Genomic DNA, 13,450 nt, shown 5'->3' on the forward strand with positions numbered 1-13,450 from the left:
TGGTGAACAAGAATTTTAGAAAAGCATAAGATTCCCCCAATGTAGTCTCATTCAGAAGGCATGGGACGTAGGGAAATTTGGCTGTCTGGACACAGGCGTGGCTGGCCCATAGGAGGGAGAGGATGGTAGCTGATGGAAAGTTTTCAGCCTAGAGCTCACCAATGGTGTTCCACAGGGATCGGCTCTGGGGCCTATGCTCTTTGTGATTTTTATAAATGACTTTGCTGAGGAAGTGCAATGGTGCGTTAGTAAGTTTACGGATGACATGAAGGTTGGTGGAGTTGTGTATAGTGTGGAGGGCTGCTGTAGGTTGCAGCAGGACTTTGACAGGATGCAGAGCAGGGCTGCTAAGTGGCAGATAGAGTTCAAACTTAAAAAGTGTGAAGTGATTTATTTTGGAAAGTTGCATTTGCATACAAAATATAGGGTTAAAGGTAGAATTATTGGCAATGTGGAGGAAAAAAGGTACCTTGGGGTACATGTCAATAGATCTCACAAAGTTGCCACCCAAGTTGATAGAGTTGTTAAGAAGGTGTATGGTGTGTTGGCTTTCATGTTCAGGGGTTGAATTTAAGAGCAGCGAGGTTAATGCTTAGCTCTATAAAGCTGTGGTTCAAACACAGTTGGAATATTGTGTTCAGTTCTGGTTGCCTCATAATAGGAAACATGGGGAAGCCTCAGAGAGTGTGCCGAACAGATTTACCAGGATGTTGCCAAGAGTGGAGGACATGTCTGAAGAAGAACGTTTGAGGGAGCTAGGACTTTTCTCCCTGGAGCGAAGAGAGAGCTGACTTGATAGAGGTGTACGCGATGTTGAGAGACAAAGATTGGATAGCCAGAGTCTTTCCAACAAGGGGCGTAATTTTATGGTGATTGGAGGAAGGTTGTTATGTTCTGTGTAAGGACACACCAGGAACTATAGACCAGTGAGACTGACAGTGCTGGTGAGCAAGTTGTTGGAGGGAACCCTGAGGGACAGTATGTACAAGTATGTGGAAAGGCAAGGTCTGATTAGGTATAGTCAACATGGCTTTGTGAGTGGAAAATCATGTCTCACAAACTTGATTGAGTTTTTTTGCAGAAGTAACAATGATGATTGATGAGGGCAGAATGGTGGACGTGATGTATTTGAACTTCAGTAAGGCTTTTGACAAGGCTCCCCATGGGAGACTGGTTAGCCAGTTTAGCTGTCATGTAATGCAACGAGGACTAGCCATTTGGATACAGAACTGGTTTAAAGGTAGAAGACAGAGGGTGGTGGTGGAGAGTTGTCATTCAAACTGGAGGTCTGTGACCAGCGGATTGCCACAAGGATCAGTGCGGGTCCCCTACGTTTCAGCATTTATATGAATGATTTGAATGTGAGCATAAGAAGTATAGTAGTAAATTTGCAGATGACACCAAAATTGGAGGTGTAGTGGACAGCGAAGAAGCTTACCTTGGTTTGCAACAGGATATTGATCAGATGGGCCAATGGGCTTAGGAGTGGCAGATGGAGTTAATTTACATAAATGCGAGGTGTTGCATTTTGGGAGAGCAAATCTTAGCAGGAGTCATACTCTTAACAGTGAGGTTCTAGGGTGTGTTGCTGAACAAAGAGACCTTGGAGTGCAGTTTCATTGTTCCTTGAAAGTAGAGTCGCCCATAGATAAGATAGTGAAGAAGGCGTTTGATATGCTTTATTGGTCAGAGTATTCAGAAAAGGCGTTGGGAGGTCATGTTGAGGCTGTACAGGACATTGGTTCGGCCACTTTTGGAATATTGTGTGCAATTCTGGTCTTCTTCCTATCAGAAGAAGTTGTGAAACTTGACAGGTTTCAGAAACGATTTACAAGGATGTCGCCAGGGTTGGAGCATTTGAGCTGCAGGGGGACGCTGAATAGGCTAGGGCTGTTTCCCTGAAGCTTCGGAGGCTGAGGGGTGACCTTATCGAGGGTTATAAAATCATGAGGTTAAAAATCACACAACACCAGGTTATAGTCCAACAGGTTTAATTGGAAGCACATTAGCTTTCGGAGCGACGCTCCTTCATCAGGTGATAGTGGAGGGCTCGATCGTAACACAGAATTGAATGCACAAATTTACAGTGTGATGTAACTCAAATTATGCATTGAAAAATTGATTATCTGTTAAGCCTTTCATCTGATGGAATACAGTGATAGTTTCACTTCTTTCATGTGTAAATCACGAAACATTTTTTTTTATTAAGTTGCATTCTTGGGTTAGCTGTTAACAATGGTGATAGCTAGACAATATGTTGAAGGTGTTGGCCCCCTGTGTTCTGTCTATGCCATGGTGTTTAGATCGATTCTAATCTTAAAAAGTGAGATAACAGAGTTTTACATAAATGCATGCAGTTTTTGAGCAAAGTACAATGTTGCTCTGCAAGTACAAATTCATCCCACAAAATACATGTGTGCATGTGGGTCTTTGTGTGTCTCTGTCTGGGGTGGGGTTTGTGAGTGTGAGAAAGTGTGTGTGTGTGTGTAGTGAGTGCAGAGTGTCTTAGGTCTGTGAGGGGGTACATGTGTGAGTGTGGGAGTGTGTGTCTGTAAGGGTGTGTGTGGGTGTCTGTGTGCACGTCTGTGTGTACCTGTGTCCGTGTGTGTCCGTGTGTGTGTGTGTGTGTGTGTGTGTGTGTGTGTGTGTGTGTGTGTGTGTAGTGCAATGGTGATCACCTGTAATGTGACATGAACCCAAGGTCCCGGTTGAGGCCCTCCCCATAGGTACCGAACTTAGCTATCACCCTCTGCTCGGTCACATTTCTCTGCTGCCTGTCCCGAAATCCACCTTGGAGGATGGTCACCCGATGGTCCGAGGCTGAATGAACTGGACGACTGAAGTGTTCCCCAACTGAGAGGGAACCCTCCTGTCTGTTGATTGTTGTGCAGTGCCCATTCATGCGTTGTCATAGCCTTTGCTCGGTTTCCCCAATGTACCGTGACTCAGGGCATCCTTGCCTGCAACGTATAAGATAGACAACGTTGGCTGAGTTACACGAGTACCTGCCATGCACAAGGTAGGAGGTTTTCCCACGCGTAATAGTGGTATTTATGTCCACAATCTAACAATCCAACACTTCTTGCAGCGTCCATCGTGACAGGGTTGTATGGAGTTGTCCTGAGAGCCGAACAGTTTGCTATGAACAATGATCTGTTTGAGATTTGGTGGTTGTTTAAAGGCACGTCGTGGAGGTGTGGGGAAGGTCTTGGTGAGGTGCTCATCCTCATTGATAATGTGATGCAGGTCACGAAGAACATGATTTACACATGAAAGAAGTGAAACTATCACTGTATTCTAACAGATGAAAGGCTTAACAGACAATCAATTTTTCAATGTATAATTTCAGTTACATCACACTGTAAATTTTTGTTATAAATTCTGTATTGCGATTGAGCCCTCTAATATCACCTGATGAAGGAGCATCGCTCTGAAAGCTAGTGTGCTTCCAATTAAACCTGTTGGACTATAACCCGGTGTTGTGTGATCTTTAACTTTGTCCACCCCAGTCCAACACCGCCATCTCCAAATCATGAACATCATGAGGGGTATGGATATGGTAAATAGACAAGGTGTTCTCCCTGGTGTGTGGGAGTCCAGAACTAGAGGACATCGGTTTAGGGTGAGAGGGAAAGATATAAAAGAGACCTAAGGGGAAACGTTTTTCTGCAGAGGGTGATACTTGTATGGAATGAGCTGCCAGAGCAAATGTTGGAGGCTAGTACAATTGCAACATTTAAAAGGCAACTGGATTGGTATATGGTAGGAAGGGTTTGGAGAGATATGGGCGGGTGTGGGCAGGTAGGATTCAATTGGGTAGGGATATCTGATAGGCATTGACGGGTTGGACCAAAGGGTCTGTTTTTGTGCTGTCCATCTCTATGACTCTATGACTCAAATTTAGAAATGACAATAATTTAGCACGCACTGTCAAATAATAAATGGTTTATGTCATTAAATTGGAGCAAACAATATGTCGAAAACTTGCCATTTTTAGAATGAATAATAAAGAATGAAGAATAAAGAACATTCTAGCACAGAAACAGGCCCTTCATCCTGCTAAGCCGACACCTATCCAGAACCTCTGTTTAAAACTGCCGCCTATTTTCTAAGAACCTGCATCCCTTTGCTTCCTGCCCATTCATGTGTCTGTCTAGGTAAATCTTAAATGATGCTAAAACAAAATACCCCAATACGGTCTGATCAGAGCCTTGTAAAGCCTCAGAAATCCATTCCTGCTTTAATATTCAAGTCTTCTCAAACGAAATGTCATCACTTTGTCTTTCTGACCGGATAGGCCACTCGAAACAATGAACGTATAGTGGACATTAATAAACTTACCATGGAGTTACAAAAATGAACAATGATTAAAGCATGATGGGGAATGGATCCCAATCTTCAGGAAACTCTTTGCGCTAATCCATAGCTGCAGAATCCAGCCAGGCTACAGCTCCCCACGGACGGTTTGCAAACAAACCTGACAGCAACAGACCCTGCAATACCCACCTGAAGATGGACTTTAATGGGACAATGAAATGTCACCCTTGGGCCATCAATGTGCCAGCCCTTCGTTGGGATTGATTGATCTGGGTAAATGAACTTGATCATTTCATTGGAAGATCCTCTATACCTTCCCAAGGGCTTCAAGACTTGGAAGGATTACAATCACCTCAAATCCCCATAGAGTGCAGTAACTGGAGAATAACCACTGATAAAGAAGACAACACCAAAACCATCAGAAGAATAAGAAGGCATCACCACGTGGATCCTGGCCAATTTCTAATGTGGTGGTACACAATCAGCCAAAGTTCAGCTAAATCAGTTTGTAGTATTTTTCATAACTTTATAGCAAACTGTATTGTACTAACATTGATTGTGCTCAATAAACAAATATAGTTGTTTGTAAGAGTTGAGTCAGTTCTTTTGCTGAATAGAAGACTTTAAACATACTGTGCAGCAGATACAACACCTTCCTAACTGTTTACTCAACCTGCAGGTTTACCTTGAGACAATCCTGTATGAGAACTCGCAGCTCTCTTTGCACTTCAGACTTCTGAATTTTCTCTCCATTTATAAAATAGTCCATGCCTCTTTCCCTCCCATCACCTCACGCTTCCTCAAGATGTAATCCATCTGCCACTTCTTTGCCCACTCTCCTATCCTGTCTCAATCCTTCTGCAGCGTCCCTGCCTCCTCAATGCTACCTGTCATTCTACCTACCTTTGTATCATCTAAAAGCCAAGCCAGAATACTCTCAGTACCTTCATGTAGATCGTTAATGCACAACGTAAAAAGTTGCGGTCCCAACACTGAGCCTTGTGGAACACTGGTTGTCATCAGCTGCTATCCTGAGAAGGACCCTTTTATCCCCACTCTCTACTTGCTGCCATACAGCCAAGCTTCTGCAGACACTAGTATCTTGCCTCGAACAAAATGGGCCCTTATTTTACTAAGCAGCATCCTGTGCGGCACCTTGTCAAAGTCCTCCTTGAAGTCCAGGTGGATAACATCCACTGGCTTACCTTTGACTCACTTTCTTGTTACACCCTCAAATAACTCTTACAGATTTATGAGGTATGACCTCGCATTGATGGCACCATACTGACTTTGCCCAATTTTACAATTCACTTGAAAGTATTAAAATTCTCATCCTTCACAATGGATTCCAGGATCTTCCACACGACTGAGGTTGGGCTAATTGTTCTGACACTTTCAGCCTTTTGCTTTCTTCCTTTTTAAAGAGGGTGTCATGTAAGCAACTTTCTAGTATTGTGAGCTTCTCCCTGATTCTAGAAATTCCAGAATGATCACCACAAATGTCTCCATCATTTCTTCAGCTATCTCCCTTGCAACCCTGGGATATCGTCCATCTAGTCCAGTTTATTTCCCCATTTAGTTTTTCGAGCAATTTCTCCACTGTCCCCTCGCTATCTTGAATTTGTGTGATACCATCCGTGTTTTCACTGTTAAAACTGACGTGAAATAAATGTTCAGTTTCTCAGCCATTATTTGTTCCCCATTACTATATCGCCAGCGTCGTATTCCGCGTCCCAATATTTATTTCTGCCTCTCTATTGCACTTTATCTATTTAAAGAAACTCTTAGCATTTTATATTACTGGCTAGTTTACCCTCATATTTAATCTTCTTCCTCATATTTCTTATTTTGTTGCCCTCTGGTGGTATTTGTAAGCTTCCAACTCCTCTGGTTTCCCACTGCCATTTGCCATGTTATCTGATTTCTCTTTTGCTTTTACGCTAACCCTGATTTCCCCAGTCAACCATTGTTGCCTCATCCTCCCTTTACATGCTTCTTTTTCCTTGGAATGAATCTCTACTGTGCCTCCTGAATTACTCACAGAAACTCCAGACATTCCTGTTCCACTGTCTTTCCTGCTAGCCTACTCTCCCAATCAATTCAACCCAGTTCTTTCCTCAGGCCTTTGTATTTGCTTTAACTCAATTGGTAATATTGTTAACACTTCTATCTACTTCCTGTCAAATTGAACAGTAGGTTCAATGATATTATGACCACTGCCTCATAAAGTTTACTTTACCTTAAGCTCCCTTATCAAGGTTGCCTCATTGCTCAACACTAAATCCAGTCTTGCCCGTTCGATTGTTCCCTGCAACATTAGCTGCTTAAAAAACCCATCTTATCGGCACTCCACAAATTCCTTTTCTTACAAAGCACTACCAACCTGATTTTCCCAGTCCAGCTGTATATCGAAATCCTCCTAATCATTATAACTTTGCATTTTCTACACGTCTTTTCTACCTCCTGATGTGTCCACTGCCCCAGCTCCTGACTACGATTTGTAGACCTGTATATAACTCCAAATATGTTTTTTTTTATTCACCTTTGCCATTCCTCCATTCTATCCACACACATTCCACATCATTTGTCCATACTTTGAGTTTTGGGAACTGAGTGAAGTGACTGCAAAACACTTTACCATTGTCAAAAATTCATAGTTTAGACATTGATTAAAATATTACATTGTCAATTACATTGGAAAGTGGCCACAATCTATTTCTTTGGCCAAATATTCTGTCTGTATTAGGGAGGAATACAGACTTTTGAAACTGTTAGAAAAGCAAGATATGAAGAGGATTTGAAACTATAAAGAGATTAAGGTGGGTCAAGTGAACAGAAAAATATTGTTGTATGGAGTATTGTAGGAAATATTGTCTATGCGCTCAAAGATATTGGCCGGTTGAATTGAAAGGCAGTGTATTATTTCAATGGAGAAATTGGCTTGAGGCAAAGAGGAATCGGGCACCTGGATGACATAATAAAACCTTTATGTGTGTAAAAAGCTTTGAGGCAGGTAAGATAAATGTAGAAACTTTCTGCAACAGAATACATGCAAAATTAGGGAAGATTTTCTCCAGTTTTGCAGAGTAGCGGCAAGACAACATCGATCGAACAATGGTCATACTGACATGCAAATCAGTCCAGAAAAAATTCATTCAACTGACTCCTGTGTGAATCATTTATTTCAGGAGGAAATCTTGAACCGACTGACTCTGGATCGGCTGGAGTTTAGGTGAACAACATGTGATCTTGGTAAGGCCAAAAATTCCAAGTAGTCTTTTCAAGTTGAATTCTAAAACAATATTTCAGCTTATGTGAGAGATGACCAGGAGTGGGCTGGCTATACAACTGAAGACTATCTCAGTGAAGAAGATGGTGGTTGTTTTAATTCTCTCAAAGTGTCGTGTATTTGTGAACTCTCTTCCCAGATAGCAATGGAGGATAAAACATTGAATGTTCCTAAGGCAGAGGCAGGCAGATTCCTGACTAAGAACGATGCACTAACATTGTAAGGGCAAAGGAGGAATAAGAGGGAGACTTCGTACGTGTAGTGGACAGCGAAGTGGGTTATCACAGATTACAACAGGATCTGGACCAGATGGACGAATGGGCTGTGAAGTGGCAGATGGAGTTTAATTCAGAAAAATGCGAGGTGCTGCGTTTTCGGAAAGCAAATCTTAACAGGATTTATACACTTAATGGAATGTTGCTGAACAAAGAGACCTTGGAGTGCAGGTTCATAGTTCCTTGCAAGTGGAGTCGCAGGTAGATAGGATAGTGAAGAAAGCGTTTGATATGCTTTCCTTTATTGGTCAGTGCATTGAGTACAGGAGTGGGGAGGTCATGTTGCGGCTTTAAAGGACAATGGTTAGGCCACTGTTGGAATATTGTGTGTAATTCTGGTCTCCTACCTACCGGAAAGATGTTGTGAAATGTGAAAGGGTTCAGAAAAGATTTAGAAGGATGTTGCCAGGGTTGGAGGATTTGAGCTATCGGGAGAGGCTGAACAGGCTGGGACTGTTTTCCCTGGAGCGTCAGAGGCTGAGGGGTTACCTTATAGAGGTTTACAAAATTATGAGGTGCACTGATAAGGTAAATAGGCAATGTCTTTTCCCTGGGTCGGAGAGTCCAGAATTAGAGGGCACAGATTTAGGTTGAGAGGTGAAAGATATTAAAGAGATCTAAGGGGCAACGTTTTCGCGCAGAGGGTGGTGCATGTATAGAATGAGCTGCCATAGGAAGTGGTGGAGGCTTGTGCAATTGCAACATTTAAGAGGCATTTGGATGGGTGTATGAGTAGGAAAGGTTTGGAGGGATATGGGCCGGGTGCTGGCAGGTTGGATTAGATTGGTTTGGGATATCTGGTCAGCATGGACGGGTTGGACTGAAAGGTCTGTTTCCATGCTTTACATCTCTATGACTCTACGACTGTGTAATTGAGATCACAATCAGCTCATCCAATATCTTATTGCATGACGGACCTCTATTGGTGACTTACTCCTGAAGCTGGTTTCTGCATTTATATTGTCTTTAGATACTAAAAAATTATGAGATGATTCTCATGAGCATGAAGACTGTTCCTTTCAGATTATTGGGCACAGCTTTCCATATGTGACTTTTTAACAGCACTCAAAAGCACTCAGCGAAATTTTATGGTTCTGGAGAAAGGTCAGGAGCATAGCGCAAAGTAAAGGTCTGCCTTGATACTGCTTTCGATCTCAGATTGGGTCGAATGGATAACTTTAATTCTGCACATTCCTTTCAGTTTTTCTTGTGAGGTGAGTTTCATTAGCAAGGCCAGCATTCAGTTGCATATATGTAATTTCTATTCAGTATATGGTAATAAACCCCAGGGATTATAGTGGTGCAGGGACACTAGCAGGTATGTTACAAAGAGAGAAACGGGGTTCTGAACCATTTGATAGTGAATGGAGAATGATATAGCTTCGAGTCAGTGTGCTGTGTGACCTTGCAGATTTTATTCCTCACCATTTGATGCAATTTGAAGCTATAGAAATAGTGAGAATAAATTTCCTGTTTTCAAAAATGAAAGTGATAGTCATACAGCATATAAATCTACCCTTCAGCCCAACTCATCAATGCCAGCCAGAAAACACTAACGGATAAGATTCCCAGTTACCTGAAGACCTATAGCCTACTATGCCCTGGCAGTTTTTACTAAATGTTGCATTGCCTTGTATTATCTGTGATCTGAGTGTGTTTATTGTTCTTTTAATATATGCACAAAATCGTTTCATGGACGCAGATAACACAGCTATAAAGAGAGCAGCAAGCTCATCAGATCAATAAAACTCACTACTTTTTTCAATAATGATAGAAAATCCGATTGTCTTTCCAATTGCTTTGGGATTTTAATGGAGCTTGACCAGCATTAATTGCCCTTGAGACGTTTCAGTCCCAGTTGATGTTGGTCCATCCAAGTGGGTGGTAGGATGGAGTATCAGCAGTGCATCTCATGTGCTGGTTTAACTGGGAGTAAATATTACTGGTGGTGGATGGAGTGTTACGCAAGCCGTCATGCTGTGATGAACAGCTCGCAGGAAAACAGGAAAATGGACTCATTGTCACAGCGAACATATAGGATGCAATTTATTATTTTTCTGAGAAATAGCAACCTTACAGCTCCCAGTCTTTATAATAATGAAGGGAAGTCTGTTTCTATGTTATTGGTGTTCTTAAAATAATGATGTCAAACAGCTGGAATAATGTTGGCGCTGTCGTTGGAGGATTCTTGCACTGAGCATGTGAATTAACATGGATTATTTCAGAGATGGCTGGGCTGTCCGATGCTAGTAAATGCTGATAATCCATGGGATGAGGCTCGTTTGTAATTTTGCCACTTACTGAGCACGGTTTGCCAGAACAAGACAACAAGTACCTTTGGTTACTTCTTCAGAACGTATCAGAGCTTTCATGGCTGCCACCACATGGAATCATATATAAAGACAAGGCCCATCGAGTCTGCACCACCCAGTGCTAATGCAAATGCTTTATAAATTTTGTGAAGTTACCTTCCTGAACCATCCTCCAAGCCAATGCATTCTAGACACAGACCATCCTCTAGATTCAAAACATATTGCACAACTCCCCTCTCAATATCTTCTCTTTCACTTTAAACATGTGACCCTTGTTTTTGACCCTTTGACTAAGGGGAACTGCTGTTGTCTGTTCACTCTGCCCATACCTCTCATGCTCTTATACACCTCTGTCAGGTTCACTCCTTACCCTTTTCTGTTACAAAAGCAAGACTAGACTTTCTTCATGGTTTGAGTTCTCTGTTGTCTTGTTACTTCTTCCAAAGTGCAGCATCTCACATAATTCAGTGTTAGTTTTTATCTGGTCCCCTGAACAATCTGTTTGTACCCTCCTGTAATTTAACACGTTCCTCCTCACCGTGACCCATCCGGCTAATCATTGCATCATCCACAACATTGTTTATCATCCTCCAACACACCCCATATCCCACATTCATATCATCAACATTTATGAATATCAGAAACAAACCTTCATTTCCTTCCTGTTCTACAGATCTATTGCAGAGGAAGAAATGACAATTCCAGTCTCAAGTTTTTCATATTTTGGTGAATTGTCAGCGTGATGCGGTTGAGGTCTTTTATGACAGAGCCATAAATAATATTTTGCACATGGAGCTGAATTCTGCTTTTACACTCCGCCCCTCTGCATGTAATATTCATAAGGCTTGTATATCATTAGTTTTGGACGAGCCTTTCGCACTGTGCACTGAAACGTTGTATATGGGCCTGCAGCTTATTCTGGATAACATTCAGTCAGAGCTGAAGATTTTTTTTTCATCTGTCGGATGGACGCAGGTTCATTCATTAAATTTGTTTGAAAGAGCTAGAGGGATGAGGATAAAGATTAAATTAAATTCTGTATTATAAACACACTGTAGCAGATGAATTCACATTCTCATTTCTACGTTGAATTGCTAGCAAATTAAAAGAACAAGCACCCCAGTTCTGAATATTGTTTTAACAAGTGACATCATTTTGCAATAATATATTGGGGAAAGAGAAAATGTCTGCACTTGATGGAGATACAGAAATACAGAGTGAATGTACAACATGATCAAGAAACAAGTGTTAATAAAAGAAGTATGAGGAACTTTTTTCTTAATTTTCAAAGGATTTTACATCAATCTCACTTTTCCAACTACATGCTTTTCCCTGCCACTGATGGGACTTCTGCCACACCTCCTCCTCCCTCTTCCTACTTTTTCCTTACTCACCTACTTCCCTTACATTGCCCCTTCTGATGCTACATACCCTGCCACTGACCATCTCCTTTCACACTTCTCGCACTGTATGACATACCACTTCCCCTGTCACTCCCACTTTCCCTGACCCTCCCTTTCCCTTTTTTGCTGTCAGAGTAGAAGATGTTGATTTCTGTGCGACTACTGGTCATTAGTGAATGGTGAGTTTGGAGTGATCAATGTCAAATAGCTTCAGACAATAGGATGTTTGCCACTGTTTGATGCACCGTTAACAGATAGTTTTGTTCACTGTTGGTACAGATTGGAGCTTCTTCCTGTCCGTCTGACACAATGTTTAACCAAACGACCTCATCACCATAAGGACAAACAACTTCTGACAGAGTCGGAAGGCAATGTATAAATTTTCTTTTGAATATTGTGAGGACATTGTTCTAACAAACATTGTTCTTGTCTTTTGCTCCTTATTCTTTCTACTGATCTTCCCATGTAATTTGAGTTGAGATCAGAGTGACTTCCCTTTCAATCGAAGCAGGACTTGACTGAGGGTGGAATCAAGGACCTTGAGCAAAACTGTGATTAATGGTAATTAGAGAACATTCTGCACTGGTAATGGGAACAATGGAAAAAGCACTCTCTGCAAGTTATCTTCCAAGTTGCATGGCATCCTGACGAAGGAACTAATTTGCTCTTCCTTCACAAGTATTTGCTAAAAATCTTGGAACAGCTCTGTGTGGGTTTGCATTACTTGGATTGAAGAGGTTCAAGTAGGTAGCTCTCTGGCGACTTTTCCAGAGCTACTGGGGACGACAAATAAACTCTGCCCTTGCTAGTGCCTTCCAAAACCCTGGATGAATATGTCCTGTTAAAGAAATAAACACATGATATTTTATGTTTGCACACTCTAAAGTTTCGGAAAGGTAAGACCTTGCTGGATGAGTGCGATGCCAGTGACATCAGGAGCATGACAAGACGTTGATAACATTTGGAATCGTTAATTCAGTTAGTTACTTACAGAAGATTGACTGTGTGATATCAGTGCCACTGAGTTCAACATTTTCATCATGCATAATGGTAGTCATTCTCATACTTTAAAAATTTTCATTCAGAAGCCACAACCAAATACTCGAGAGCCAAAAGAAATGGCAATTTCACTGTTCCCTTTCAGATCAGACAATTATCCACAGTCCAAAAGACTAAGTAAGTTGAAAGTGCTGGAAAACCGGAGCAGACAGAAACAGATTTAACTTATTGAGTCGAATATGAGTTTTTCCACATTGGGTAATATCAGGCTTAATATTCTAACTCTGCTTCTCTTTCCAGATACTGGCTCATCTGTAGTGTTTTGCCACTGTTTTCTGTTTATATTACAGATTTGCATTTTCCCCAGTATTCCCTAGCACAGGGATTCATTGGGGGGAGCAGGGTGGGAGTGCCATGGTGTGTCAGTGGTTAGCATGACTGTCTCACAGTACCATGGACCGGGTTTAGGGGGGAGGGGGTGGAAGTGGCATAGTGTCTCAGTGGTTAACACGGCTGTCTCACAGTACCAGGGGCCTGGCTTGCTTCCACACTCAAGACTGTTTGTATTGAGTTTTCACATTCTCCCCCTGTCTGAAAGTGTTTCCTCCAGGTGCACCAGATTCCTCCCACAGTCTAAACACTTTCGGTGGATTGACCATGCTAAATCGCCCATCTAACACAGTTTTGAATAAATGCAAACACACAGGTGCCACAGACCTGTGGGGAAGACAATTCCAACTCAAACGGTCCTTAGATAATTTCTCCTTCTCCTACTGAGGTTGGAGAGTCATTGTATTTGTTTCTAGTCCCACTCCTCCATCTGTCACGAGAAATTATCAGTGTAACCAAGTGTGT

The sequence above is a fragment of the Chiloscyllium punctatum genome, chromosome 6, assembly GCF_047496795.1.
Source record: "Chiloscyllium punctatum isolate Juve2018m chromosome 6, sChiPun1.3, whole genome shotgun sequence".
NCBI classification, from domain to species: domain Eukaryota; kingdom Metazoa; phylum Chordata; class Chondrichthyes; order Orectolobiformes; family Hemiscylliidae; genus Chiloscyllium; species Chiloscyllium punctatum.